Raw genomic sequence first — 13,428 nt, forward strand, 5'->3', positions numbered from 1 at the left:
AGTTTTATTTGTTGTACCCTTGCAACGGTCTCTTTTACCAACAGCTGTATAAGTGTTGCATTATGCGCTAGCAACACTGGATAAGGCAACGGATCCCAAACCGTTGGTAGAGACACTAGCAACGCATATATGGACATTTAGATACGAAAAAGAGCGTTGCTATAGGCGGGGTCCTGTTGTAGTGAATCAGTCAGGAAGGGCGGCAGACAACGCCGTGGCAACATTGCTAAGGACCTACCACCGGATCTCTATGAGTTATACAAGTCAGATCCAGAAGAAACCTATGGAGAACGCAAGAACCGAATCCAATGGATTCGAAGACATTGGGCAGAGGAATGGTTCAAGTACAGATTCATCACCAAGGAGTATGCTGAGAAGAATGCCTTAAAGGGCCCCTGGGGAGATATAATTTACAAAGGTCTTCAGCCCAAGTCGAAGTTCGAAGCTATTGCTCAAGGCTTCTACCCCTGCATGATTCGTGGACCTCAGCCTGCTAATGCCGACCCATCCTCTCTGTTATGGTGTCGTGAAGATAATCTGTTGAAGCGCAACTATCAGGCAGCAAAGAACTCGGCCAACGAAAACAAGAAGTCTTTGGGATTAGACTTCAACCCAGGCCCCTCTGCTCCACGAGCCGATGGCACACGCAAAGCTGAACCCAATCTTATTGGGCCCTTCTACAACTTAGAAGGTCTCATCACTCACATTCAGGTTCAAGGGGCAGCTGTGGACCACTCTGCAGATGACACTGATTCTGACGAAGCACCTGCACCTCCAAAGCCTGTGAAGTAATAGAAACCAAAGGCTTCAAGGCCCCCCTCTGCACCAAAGGTCTCATGGGCGAAGCCTCTAGCCACTGCACCTCCTGAAGCCAGTGTGCAGTCTAAAGATGTCTCACGCATCTCCAAGTATGCCAAGTTGGAAAAGCCCATGCAACACACTGGTCAAGCACTGACCCCTGCTGCTGTTTTGAGAAACGAGAATGACGCCATTGTTCTGTCCAGCGGTGGCGATCTTGGCGATGACGCTCTTGAGAAGTTGATAAAGAGCAAGCAAGAGGCGGAAATCTTCAATGATCTTCCCCTCTTTGATGTGGAAATCTTATACAAGTTTATTGATGAGTGGTTTGACAACCCAGATGTCAGTTTTGATGATCTTCAGCTTCCAATTAGCCTCAGCGTCTCCTTCCATTGAGCCATTGCTCCTGAGCTGGCTCTTGCTCAGAAAATTGTTGAGCTGAAGCATAAGATCGATTATGAAAAGGCTCAGTTCAAGAAGCACATGGCCAAGCTCAATGTTGAAGACATTCAGAACTTCAAGGTCATGATGCATGAGCTCAAGGAGGCATTCCACAAGAAACAAGAAGAAGCAAAAGGTTCTCGTGACCGCATGAAGAATCTTGCTGCCAAATGTGTTCAAGGCTACAATGAAGCTGAAAAGCGCAAGGCTTTGGGGCGACCAGGCATCGACCCCAGAATGGCTGCCAAGAAGAAGAATAAGCCAACTGTGGCCGAACTAGAAGCATCAAGGCAGGAAGAACCTCGCATTGTCTTCCCAGCCAGTATGACAGGCTCGAAGCCTAAGGTCCCCACAATGGCTTCAGAATGCAAGAAAACTAGAGCAGCTGAAGCCGAAGCGAGAAAGCGCAAGACCAAAGCCACCACTGATGATGCCCCCCCAACCAAGAAAAGAAAAACAAAGAAGAGAGACCGGGCTGCTTCCACAGAGCTCCTTGTTGTCGAGCCAATTTCTGTTGCTCGTCCTTCCTCTGCACATCGAGAACGTCGTTTGCTAGTTCATGAGCCTGCTTTCACAGAGGCTCCTGAAGCTGAAGAGAATCCAGCTGTTGACCCCACCACAGCTGAAGACATTGGTCCTCATGACAATGTTGAAGATGATGAAGTCCTTCCTCAAATTGGGCACAATTTGGTATCATCGCTTGTTCTCATGAATAGCGAACTCATTAGCATTGGTCGTCCATTGACGCCAATTGCTCAGGATGACTCATGGGCTGATCACCCTCAAGAATCACCTCGTGCTGAAGAAACACCAGTCACTCCCCCACCACAGGTCACCACTCCGGTGATTGAAAGTGAAGACTTTGAGGCCCAACCAACTCCATCTCCACAGGCGTCGCCAGCATTTCGCAGGCTTCGCAAAGGACCTAGGCCACATGTCACATTGTCAAGTGTTCCCGAAGGAGAAGAGCGCCAATCCATCTCACGCGAAGTCTTTCCGGAAGCCTCTCCTACTGTTAACATCCCTGAATCTGAAGCCAAAGCGACTGAAGATATTCCGGCTGCATCAGCCGATGAAGAAGAAGAACCACGTGATGAAGAAAGAGTTGCTACACCCCCGTCCAACCCTGAAGTTGTTCTCGAGGAGAACGTGTCTGACCCTCCAGCTCCTGAAGTGGAGGTTACCAATACTGAGGCGGCCACCAACATCAACACTGAAGCCAATGACGTTGTCATGGCTAAAGATAATGTGGCGCCTGAAGCTAATGTGATGCCAGATGATGCTGCACCTGAAGCCAATGCAGCACCAGAAGCAAATCCGCTGCTTGAAGCCAATGCATCTGCTCCTGTACCTCCTCCAACGCCACACACCATCGAGCAAGCATATGATCGTGGATAGCTTGTTACCGTCCGCTGGCCAATCCTGGTTCCTCCGCCTGCTCCCGGACCTCAGTTTGCCTATCATGTGGAGCACATGCCTCAGGTCCAGAAGCCAAAGCCAAGGCTACCACGGTTTCCAGGTACTGCAACTTCACCAGGATCATTTAATCTGAATGGATTCAAGGCACACAACACATTCTTCACTAGTGCCAAGAACCCCTACACAAGGCCAAGAATCTCTTTGGACCGATTCTGGAGTTATCAGCAACGAAGCTATTATTCATGCATCTTGTACAATCAGGGACGCATCTTCCCTCACATACATCTTGACTATGAAGCCATTGCTGGACTGCCATGCCTTGAAGAAGCCCTTGACTGCTTCCGTGATGCGGGTCTGCTTAATTTTATGACTGCAAAGGAACACTGGAATGAAGAACTTCTACTTCAATTATATGCTACCCTCCACATTCGTGGATACAAAAGGGATCCGAAGACTTGGATCCTTGAGTGGATGACAGGAGATGTTCATCATGAAGCTAAAGCTCAAGACATCATTGAGCTCACAGCACTGCCCACTCCTGGTGAATACTATGAACCAGGTTGTCAACAACACCAGAATGCTTTAGAGAGCATTTTCCAGAAGCCAGAACCCAACATGAGTCAAATGCTGAGCATGATGAAGCCTTTGCCACGCGACGCTGAATACCCAACCGAATTCTTTGTTGAAGACCTAGAGTATCTGCCCCGCACCATTTATCATATCATCAGAAAGACTCTATGGCCTGTCAAAGGACATTCATCTGCAGCGAAGCTTGAGGAGCAATGAAGACATTGGTTTTCTATATCTTCAATGGCATAAGCTTCAATGCTCAAGAATTCTTCATCAGGCAGTTGGCTGCATCTGGCTCTGACATTTTTGGTCTGAATTTCTACGCTCCATGGCTAATGCGCCTTATCAAGCTTCTCTGCCTTCAACTATCAGCCGTCTGCGCGCAATCATCTTGTATTCTTGCCAGAGGTTGATCTGTCTATTGAAGCTATTTACCCAGAGCCTGCTAAGGATCCAATCTATCTTCACAACGTTGATCGTCAAAGCTTCACCCAGCACATTGAAGGAGTTCAAGCAGTCTCTCATGTCTATCCCTTGGCTGGTAACGCACGTACCCCTCGTGCCCAAACTGACGCCACTGGAAGCACCATTGCCCAAAGGCCTCGGAAGCGATCTCGTGTTCTTAATGACCGAGAGCTTCTCGTCGCGCTACATCAGAAACAGGATAAGCATCATGATTGGCTTAAGCGTCAGATGCAAAGCCTCTTGGTGGACGTCAATCACATTCGCAATTTTGCCACCAAGAATGCCTTTATTACACATGAAACCTGTCGAAGGTCCTGGAAGAGTTTGACTTTGCTCACTGCTGAAGAAGATCTTTAAGACGATGGCTTCACAGAAAGATTCAAGTTTGACTCCACTCCTCCATGGAATGCTCACTTGCGTAGGACTCCCTCCATCGAAGACTCTGACTATTCTTCCCCAGCTGCCACGGTGAATGCCAGAGTTATCGATGATCAAGATTATGCCACTTCACCACCTCCACCTTCAGCGCGTCTCGACACTGCACCAAGTTCTTCTGCACCACCGGACCTCAACGACGACCCTGCTGCTTTGCCTGCACCTCATGGGAACGAGTAGAAGCTCTATGTCTTCAAACCTTTTTGGTCATTACTGCCAAAAGGGGGAGAAGCATATGAGTTGATAGTCTTCAAGCGGGTCCAAATGGGTGGTTGCTTTACTTTTTGCTACTTTTGCCAAGTGCTTACAACTCTCGCTTTTGAAACATTTGGTTCATTTTGAGTTGTAACACTTAAACTTGATGGTCGTCTGCTACCTTTTTCGACCCTATGTGATGCGATGATTAATTCCGCATGTGCGACGATAAATTCCACACGAAGTCATTTTGCAGACATCCATTTTTCATTATGCATGTCATTATCTTCATTATATCATTTCATGCATGATGAATTGTCTTCATAAGTAGAAGAGGAGCTCCGCAAGTACAACCTGCCATGTGCATTTGCATTCAAAAACAAAATAATTATATGCACATCTTCAGGGGGAGCCTTTCTGCTACTTATGAAGACAATACTTAAAACCTTTACCATTTCACATATTTCTATCCCCGTTGAAAACTTCAACCAGTTTGTCATCAATCACCAAAAAGGGGGAGATTGTAAGTGCATCTAGTGCCACCCCTAGTTGGTTTTGGAGTATTGACGACAAACCTGGTTGAGGGACTAATGTGTTTGTGAGAATTGCAGGATAACACAGGTAGAAGTCCCTAATTGATTCGGTTTTCCTACCGGAGATGACCCCTAAAAATGTATGAAGACATTGAAGTTAAAGGTGGTATGTGAAGGCATTCACATTGAAGACTATGACAAGAGAAGACATCGCGTGAAGACTATGGAGCGCGAAGACTTAGTTGTTTCATCGTTCTTTTTCTTCTTTGTGGAGTCATAGGAACCACTGTACTGTTAAGTGGTGTCCAAGTGAACCAGACAGAATGACTGAAGTGATGCTTAACCAAAATCCTATGTCTTCGAGCGAAGACAATGAGAGCAAATCTTATCCAGAGCTGGATAAGTCAGCTTTGCTTGTAGCTCAAGTAAAGTTGCCGTGTGTGTTTGAAATCTGACCGTTGGAACACGTGTCAGTTCCTTAGTGCCCAGGGTCATTTCGGATAAATCAGGTCAGGTTGCCTAGTGGCTATAAATATCCCACCCCCTACACCATAAAGTGGTTGCCTGCTTAGAGTTAGTGCACGGCTTTTGTCGTTTGAGAGCAACCCACCTCGAAGCCTTTGAGAGAGAAATCCTTGCGAGGACAAAGCCCTAAACACCCAGAGTCAAAGAGTGTTAGGCATCACATAAGTCTTCTTGTCTGTGTGATCTGAAGACTTATTACACTTGAGGACTGTGAATCCTCCAGCCGGTTAGGCATCGCGTTCTGAGCATCCAAGAGTCATTGTGGATCGCCGGTGAACGAAGTCTGTGAAGGTTTGGAAGTCTACCTTGAAGACTTACCAGAGTAATTGGGCGAGGACTGGGTGTCCTTATCTCAAGGGGAATAAGGTGAAGACGCGGTCTTCTGAGTTGAATCTCAGCCTCCCTTACCAGACGTACAGTTGTCACTGCAACTGGAACTGGTCCAACAAATCATTGTCTTCAACGAGCCACTGGTTCTATCCTTTCCATCTCTTTATTTATAGTCAGTCCTTGTGAAGTCATTGCCTGTTTGCATTATCTATTTGTCTTCACTGTGTGACTGCTTGTTCTGATTGGCTTCATACTATCTTCCATCCTGATCTATACTGCCTAGCTGCTATTAGTCTTTGTGCTTTCATTTCATTGAATACTTGACTATGGCTTGCTTAGTGTAGTCTACCTTCCACTGCATGGCAATAGGTTTATTTCTATCGTTTGTCTTCGAAACTTCCATGTTTTGAAGACTTACATAAAAATCGCCTATTCACCCCCCCTCTAGTCGATCACTAGCACTTTTAGTGTTCAGTCGGGTGAACAGCGGGCGGCGCAGTACTATTCAATTTGACAGCTACGAATAAACCAGGACAGTTCCCGTTACGTCTTTAATGCGGACAAGCGAGAGGGTAGCTGTTCCTAAAATGTTGAACGCTCACTGATTCCTCCTTCAATTAGCATCTTGAATGCACGAGGGAAGTAATGGGAGGAGGAGGGGGAGAAGAGGCAGCATGATGTGAATGCAATACAGTTCGCACTCATATAAAGGCGCCCCTCCATTCCAATGCATCTACCACATCATACGCACCTAAGCACCTACACTAAGTGAAAAAGTTCTCACTCCAGACCCATGGCGGCGATGCACGCGATTGGCCAGCGGCGGTGCCAGATGGTCCACGACGCCGGCCTGCGGCATGGCACCGAGGATCGTCTCTAGAGGGTGTTGGCGACCGGTTGGTTCATGGCCATCGTCGGCGCGAGCTACGACTCTCAGTTGGACAAGATGATCATTGCCACCATCAACAGGTTCACCGTTGTCAAGAAGCTTGCAGACGACATCACCATACTCATCCAGCCCATGTGCCCGGGCTCCTCATTGACTGCCACCCTAATCAGCCTCCATGGCGAGAACCTCATTCAAGCACTGATGGCCCATGTGACATCCCACTGACGCAACAGAGAATGTCCACCTGGAGGTCGTGCTCACCGCGAGGCTCCTCGCCCTGCAAGAATTTGTCAACCTACACATCCACATGTACGAGGAAGTCATGTACATAGGTATCTACAAGGCCGGTGAGGACGCTACGACGTTCGCCTTCGTCAACCGGCTGGAAGCCTTGGATGCCTTTGTTGAGAAGCACCTTGACCTCACCACAAAAGCCGCCACTCCTAAGCCGCTGGTCGGTGGCCCGGTGCACTGAGTCGAGGAGGATGAGGTCTTATGTTGATGGATGCATCTTTATTCTTGCCTCCTATAACCACCACTGCGATCACATCATCGTGGCCTTAATTCTTATTGTGCTATTGCATTCTCGTTCAGAACAATACAGAGATGTGCGATCCCTTTGCTCACATTTGGAGGCAATTATATGCATCACTGTAACTAGTACTCCATCCGTTAATTTATAAGTTGTGCTTAACTTTTCCATCAACTTCCTAATTTAAGTTTGATGCTTTACCCGACCTATGGACTACCCCTAAATTCAAAAACTGTGACCAATCCTATAAATTGAAAACTACTCGTACAACACGCCTGTCACGTTTGCAAGTTCAAAATGATGAACTGGAACATGTACATGAAGCATGTCCCTTCCCCGTCGGATACCAAACTATCATTCTGCCCCCTCGGTCAACGCGCATTGGCTAGGCTTTATATCACTACAACATGTGGGACCACATGTGACGAAACCGACGATGCCCCAACCTAGCTACTACCCTGCTTATATAGCGGGAAAAGACCTACCCTAGCATTTCCAATCCTTATTTCTATCTATAGATCGTGCCAAGGAGCAAAACCAAATGTTACAATTTATACATGTTTCTCTACTCCCATAAAACACTCAGTTGGTGATGGTGGTGTGTCTTCCATCCGTCATTTCTGACCATTAGATCTGCATCTAATGGCTGTGAGGTAAGTTGTGGTATTTTTGCAAGAGTGGCCCACTTCTCTGCTCCAATTTACAGAAAACCCCTGATTATCTTGAAAGCAACCACATCCCTCCCCCACCTCATCAAAATAGCCTAAGAAATATATTTTGAGTGAAAAGTAATATATTTTTAGTGCTATATATGTATATCAAAAGCAAAGTAATTTGGTGTCAGATGGGACTCGTTGATTGAGTAGGAACACTCTATACTACTCCTACTACGAAGTTTGTACTACTAGGTATGTGCACAACACAACATCGTAGGAAAAAAAGGGAAGATCTTGTTTTGGGTGATTTATCTTTTTTTTTGAGTCAACATAGTGTGAATAATATGATGTGTGGGGCATCCACGAAGCCATGTGGCACGTCTGGAGGTCTTATTTAGAGCTTCTTGTGTGGATCGATCACACTACCGTGCTTCTCGTTCGAGAAGAACGTCTATGGGTACTCATAGTTAATCCTTTAGACTTCTGCGCGAAGACTTCGATATCATTAATGATGGTTCCTCACCTAAACTCGGTAGTGTTTTGTTGTAAGACTACTACGTGGTCATGCTTATTCGGGATAGCGTGTTCACATGTGTGTAGCAGAACCAGCTCATGTTTTGGAGCTTGCTATCGTAGTTCATCTCCCGAGAATCTTGCAACGTCATCTCGTCGATTTGTGTTGCAACCTTTCTTTTTAGGACATGCTGAGTCTGAAGCATCTTACCACCAACCAGATCTGAATCTTAGGCAGATATGATGGTTGGAATTCTCCGTAGATCTACGATGTAGTTTCCGGTAAAGTGGATGCACCTGGTTGGAAGATCTATTATTGCAGTATCTTGATTCAGCAATTTGACCATCTTCTCCATGAGGATTTCGTGCAACTTATTTTAGAAGTTGTTCCTTACGGATTCTTGTTCTCCCAGATTCTTCGGTTATGCTATAACCATTCAAACAATATATTCACTCCCTACTGTTGGGCTTTCCCCCAATTACCAGAATCATTCCCAGTATTTGCATTTTGTTCCCAGCTTGCACCGCCATTGTGCCATTTTTTCTATGGTCTGCCTTCTCACTAACTGTTATTCAGGATAATCTTCAAAAGTGGGCTTACCATGCGTCCCATCCATTTCTGATGATAAGCAAAAATCATCCAGTGCGTTGTCTTCAACAAGGTAGTCCACATCATCTATTCCAGTCTGAGTGTGCCATTCTTCCAAACTCCTTCAAATGACCAATTGAGATTTGCCTTATGCTGGTATAGAGTTTCAATGATCTAGATATCAAAAGTAGTTCTTTTTGCCACTTAAGGGAATAATTCTACGAGTCACCTTCCCTGAGGTGCCTCATTATGGCATCAGGGAAATTAGCTCCTTGCTACCTTTACCCTGCCCACCATCTTCTTTAAGCATGGAATGGTTGCTACCAATTTGAACCCTTGTCATCTACTTCTTCCATTGCTCCTGGTGTGTGTTTTGTGTATCAACTCAAGAGGTGGTCTTACGTCTCAATTTGTGAGTTGATATTGATCGCTCGATCTTCGAGGAGATCATTTTGTGTAGAGTTTTCTTTTGTCGTCATCGTGTTGGATAAAGATCTCAAAAGCAAAGACGCCAAGATCAATTTGAAGCAATGAATCAACATCTTCGCGAAGGGAAAATGGATCATGAAGATTGTGATAGTTTTGTGACCCCCATTCCTCTTTCCTCACATCTTGAATCTCGGGACGATATTCTTGTTTAGTGGGGGTGAGTTATCACATCCCTAGCCTTGCTATGCACTTGGACTAACTTGGTTGTTGCATCATGTCTAAATTTATTTGAAACTTGAAATGGGGGTGATCAAGCCCTAGCACTTTGAAATCCAAATAGGTCCAGCTTAAAAGGAATGCATTGAGTGAACCCAAAATGCTTCCATCAATGTTTGATAATTTTGGCAAGGCTTTGGGTCCAAACCAAAAATAGTGAACATTTTTGTGGAATATTTTGGGCATTGAATTTAAATCATTATTGGATTTGAATTTGGAAATATACTCATAATATGTAAAGTATATATCTCCAAATGATCTGAAACATTTTATTTGCATATGGATAATCCCATTGTGCAATATAAAAATATTCAGAGGAATGTTGTCACTGTTTTCAATTTGTTTGGAGTTTTAAATAGTGGAAAAATGAATAAATAAAAACAAAACAGTAATAAAACAGAGCAGAGAAAACTTACCTGGCACTTTTGGCGCAACACTATGCACCCCGGCCCACCAACGCTGCCAGACATCTCCATCCTCTTGCTAGAAGGCAGAGGAGAAGCGGAGCACGCCCCCGCGCGGGCGTGCCACGCCAGCAGCAGCCTGCCTACCTCCCCAGCTCTCTAGTCGCGCCACCGGGCTGCCAGGAACCCCTCCGCCTCTTCCCCTCTCTCTGGTTCCTCCCACTCTCCCTAGTGTTCGCGCGCACAGCCACCGAGCGTCTCGCAGCGCGCCGACGAGCACCACCACGGCCACCGGCCTCCACACATCTCTTCGACGCGCCAAGAATCTCCACCATCGACCTCTATGCCGTATCCGCCAACCCATGCGAGTGGAGGTACCCTGCAGCGTCGTCCCCGACCTCATCTTCAACCTCTGGCCGCCAGCAACCTCACCATGGATTCGCGAGCTTCAGACCCTCCCTGGCGTCGCCATTGCCTCTGCTGGATTCGCCGTGAGCCCCTTCCCCTTTTCTCTCTCCCCTTGCGCTCGTCCGTGCCCTCTAACCGCCGTGGCCATCAGAGCCGATAGCTCCTTGCCACCGGCCATGTCGCCACCACAGCTACGGCCATGCAAGCACGTGTCCGAGCTCACCATTGAACTCACTGCACTCCCACGAGTTGAACACGACCATCCACGGGTCCTCCCGCGCCCCGCATCGCCCACACCGCTGTTAGCTAAACTCTGGCCGCCGCCTCGCTCGCTGCCGGTGCTGCTCCCGGCCACCCCGCAGCCTCTCGTTCGGTCCTTTGGATGCGGACGAGGAAGAGCTCTTCCTTGGTGCCCTCAGCACGCCAAACCACCGCCCGTAGCTTAAATCCGAGCCGCGTCGCCCTTCGGTTTGGTCATCGTCGGCCAAACTCCGGTGAAGTCGACATGGCGCTGTCATTAGCCACTGATGACCCTGCTATTTGACCCCCTATCCCACTGGCATATGGGCCCCATGGACTATTTATTCCCTATTTAGTTTAGATTAATCCAGCCGGCCCCACCTATCAGTTTGACCCTGCCACGTCAACGTTGACCTGGCCCTACTAGTCAACCTCTGTTCCTGCCCTGTTACACTGACGTGCGAGACCCACAGGTCAGGTTTGACATATAACGGTCTGTTGACTAGATGATGTCAGCATGACATGTTGCTGATGCAATAATGTTTTTCTGGCATTTCAAATAAATCAGAAAATATCCAAAACTTCTAAAATTCATAGAAAATAAACCATAACTCCAAATGAAATAATTTATATATGAAAAATTATGAGAAAAATACAATCTATCCATTGGTACTGGTTTCATGCATGTTCAGGCAACTTATACCTACTGTATAAGTTAAATCAAATAAATGGCATTTAACTAACCACTTATGGAGTTTTATTTTGAACCTTGAGTTCAAACCAACTTCATTTAACTTGTTTCTAGTTAAATTAGCTCAATAAACAACATATTGCCATGTCATTATCATGCACCGTATTGTTGCAATGCATTGATTGTGTTCTTTCTCTATTTGCTGGTATTTGTTCCCTCTTAGTGGACGTAGTTCCGACGATGAGTTCGATGACACTGATGAAGAGTTTTACTATCTTCAGAAGTGTCAGGCAAGCAAAACCCCCTTGATCATTCCGATACAATCCCACTCTCTCGCTCCTGCTCTCTTTTACTTCATTAGGACAGCAATGATTCAACTGTTACATGTTGCGGTAGTTGAACCCCTTTCCTCTACATGACTTGTCATTGCCACAGTAAATAGATGAAACCCACTAGCATGAGTAGGAGTTGTTTGAGCCCTGATGTGCCTAATCATTCATGCTTGTTTGTTAAGCCTGATACTGCTTAGAGTTGAGTAAGGTCTGATTCATCGGGGATGAATTGGAGTGGTGATGAACATGTCCTACTGTGTGTGAGCCAAGTGTGCGAACATGGTTTGGTGAAGGTATCGATGAGAGGCCATGTAGGAGTACATGGTGGGTTGTTTCATTGGAACGGTCCTTAGGAACTAAGATCTTTGTATGTGATTTAATATCAGCTACTACCACGCGTTAGGCCCGAAACCAATGGACCCTCTCGACTTATTAACCGCCCTTGTCCTCTGTCCAGCAGTTGCAAGTAGTTTCTGGTGTTTGTAGTATGCTGGAGGCTGTGCGCAGCACTGACCTGAGGGGTAGGCTGTGATGCGGTAGGCACGTGGAACGGTGTACCGGGACGCCCGTTTGGTGCCTCTGGAACCCTGCACACATCATTCGGGGCCATAGTGGAAACCTTGGCCGGACTCCCTGTGGATGGAACCTGAATAGGCGACAGACCTAGACTAGGGACTTGTGTGGTTAGTTAGGTCGTGGCCGACACCCTCGCTGGGCTTCCACTTGAAGGTTGCCGAGTACATGTCGTGTAAACGACGATAAGTGGTGAGAGCGTGTGTGAAGAAGTACACCCCTGCAGGGTTATCAAACTATTTGAATAGCCGCATCCGTGGTAATGGACTACTTGGTTGCTTATGCAGTTCATAGACAAGTGAATGTGGATACTCAATAAGCGTGAGTGCTATGGATGGCCTTCTCGTAGGGAGACGGCAGCGGATCCATAGTAGTGTATTGATATGGTGAATATGTGGACTCATGTGCGCCACCTCAAAAGAGTTACCAGCAGTCGTAGTACAGGATAGCCATTGAGTCAAAGCTGGCTTGCTGCAGTTAAACCCCACCGTCCCTTTGTTGATACTGATGCATATGTAGCTAGTTCTGATGTAAGTTTTGATGGGTACATTTGTACTCACATTTGCTTAATTTATGTTTTTGCAGAGAGACTTCAGTCTCACTAGTAGTTCTGCGTGGACTTCAACATTTAGCTTGTTACCTCAGCTATGATCTTGTACCCTTGGAGGGTCTTGTAGATAGTCAGGCTTCTCAGCCTTTTTCATTATAGTTGTCTGTACTCGGACATGTTATGCTTCCGTTGCTTGTATTCTCTGTATGTTGGGTCATGTGACCCATGATTGTAATTCGTGTTGTATGACACTTTGAAGCCTTTGAATAAATAATCTAAGTCGTAGAGTTTTGTTGTGATGCCATGTTGTATTTGCACATATCGAGCATACTGTGTGTATGATTTTGAAATGCTTTGTATGTGTGGGATCCGACAATCTAGTTGTTTATTCTTGGTAGCCTCTCTTATAGGGAAATGTCTCCTAGTGCTTCCACTGAGCCATGGTAGATTGCTACTGCTCCGGAACACTTAGGCTGGCCGGCATGTGCCCTTCTTCGTTCTTGTGTCTGTCCCTTCAGGGAAATGTCATGCGTTGTTCCTTTAAGTCCTTGTAGCTTTCTACGACTTGGGTTCATACGTTGATGAATGACATGTTCATTGTTGGGTCATGTATGTCTATCCCTGTAAGTTAGTGC

This window comes from Triticum urartu, chromosome 5A (assembly GCF_056163025.1).
Source record: "Triticum urartu cultivar PI428250 chromosome 5A, HENAU_Tu73, whole genome shotgun sequence".
NCBI lineage: Eukaryota > Viridiplantae > Streptophyta > Magnoliopsida > Poales > Poaceae > Triticum > Triticum urartu.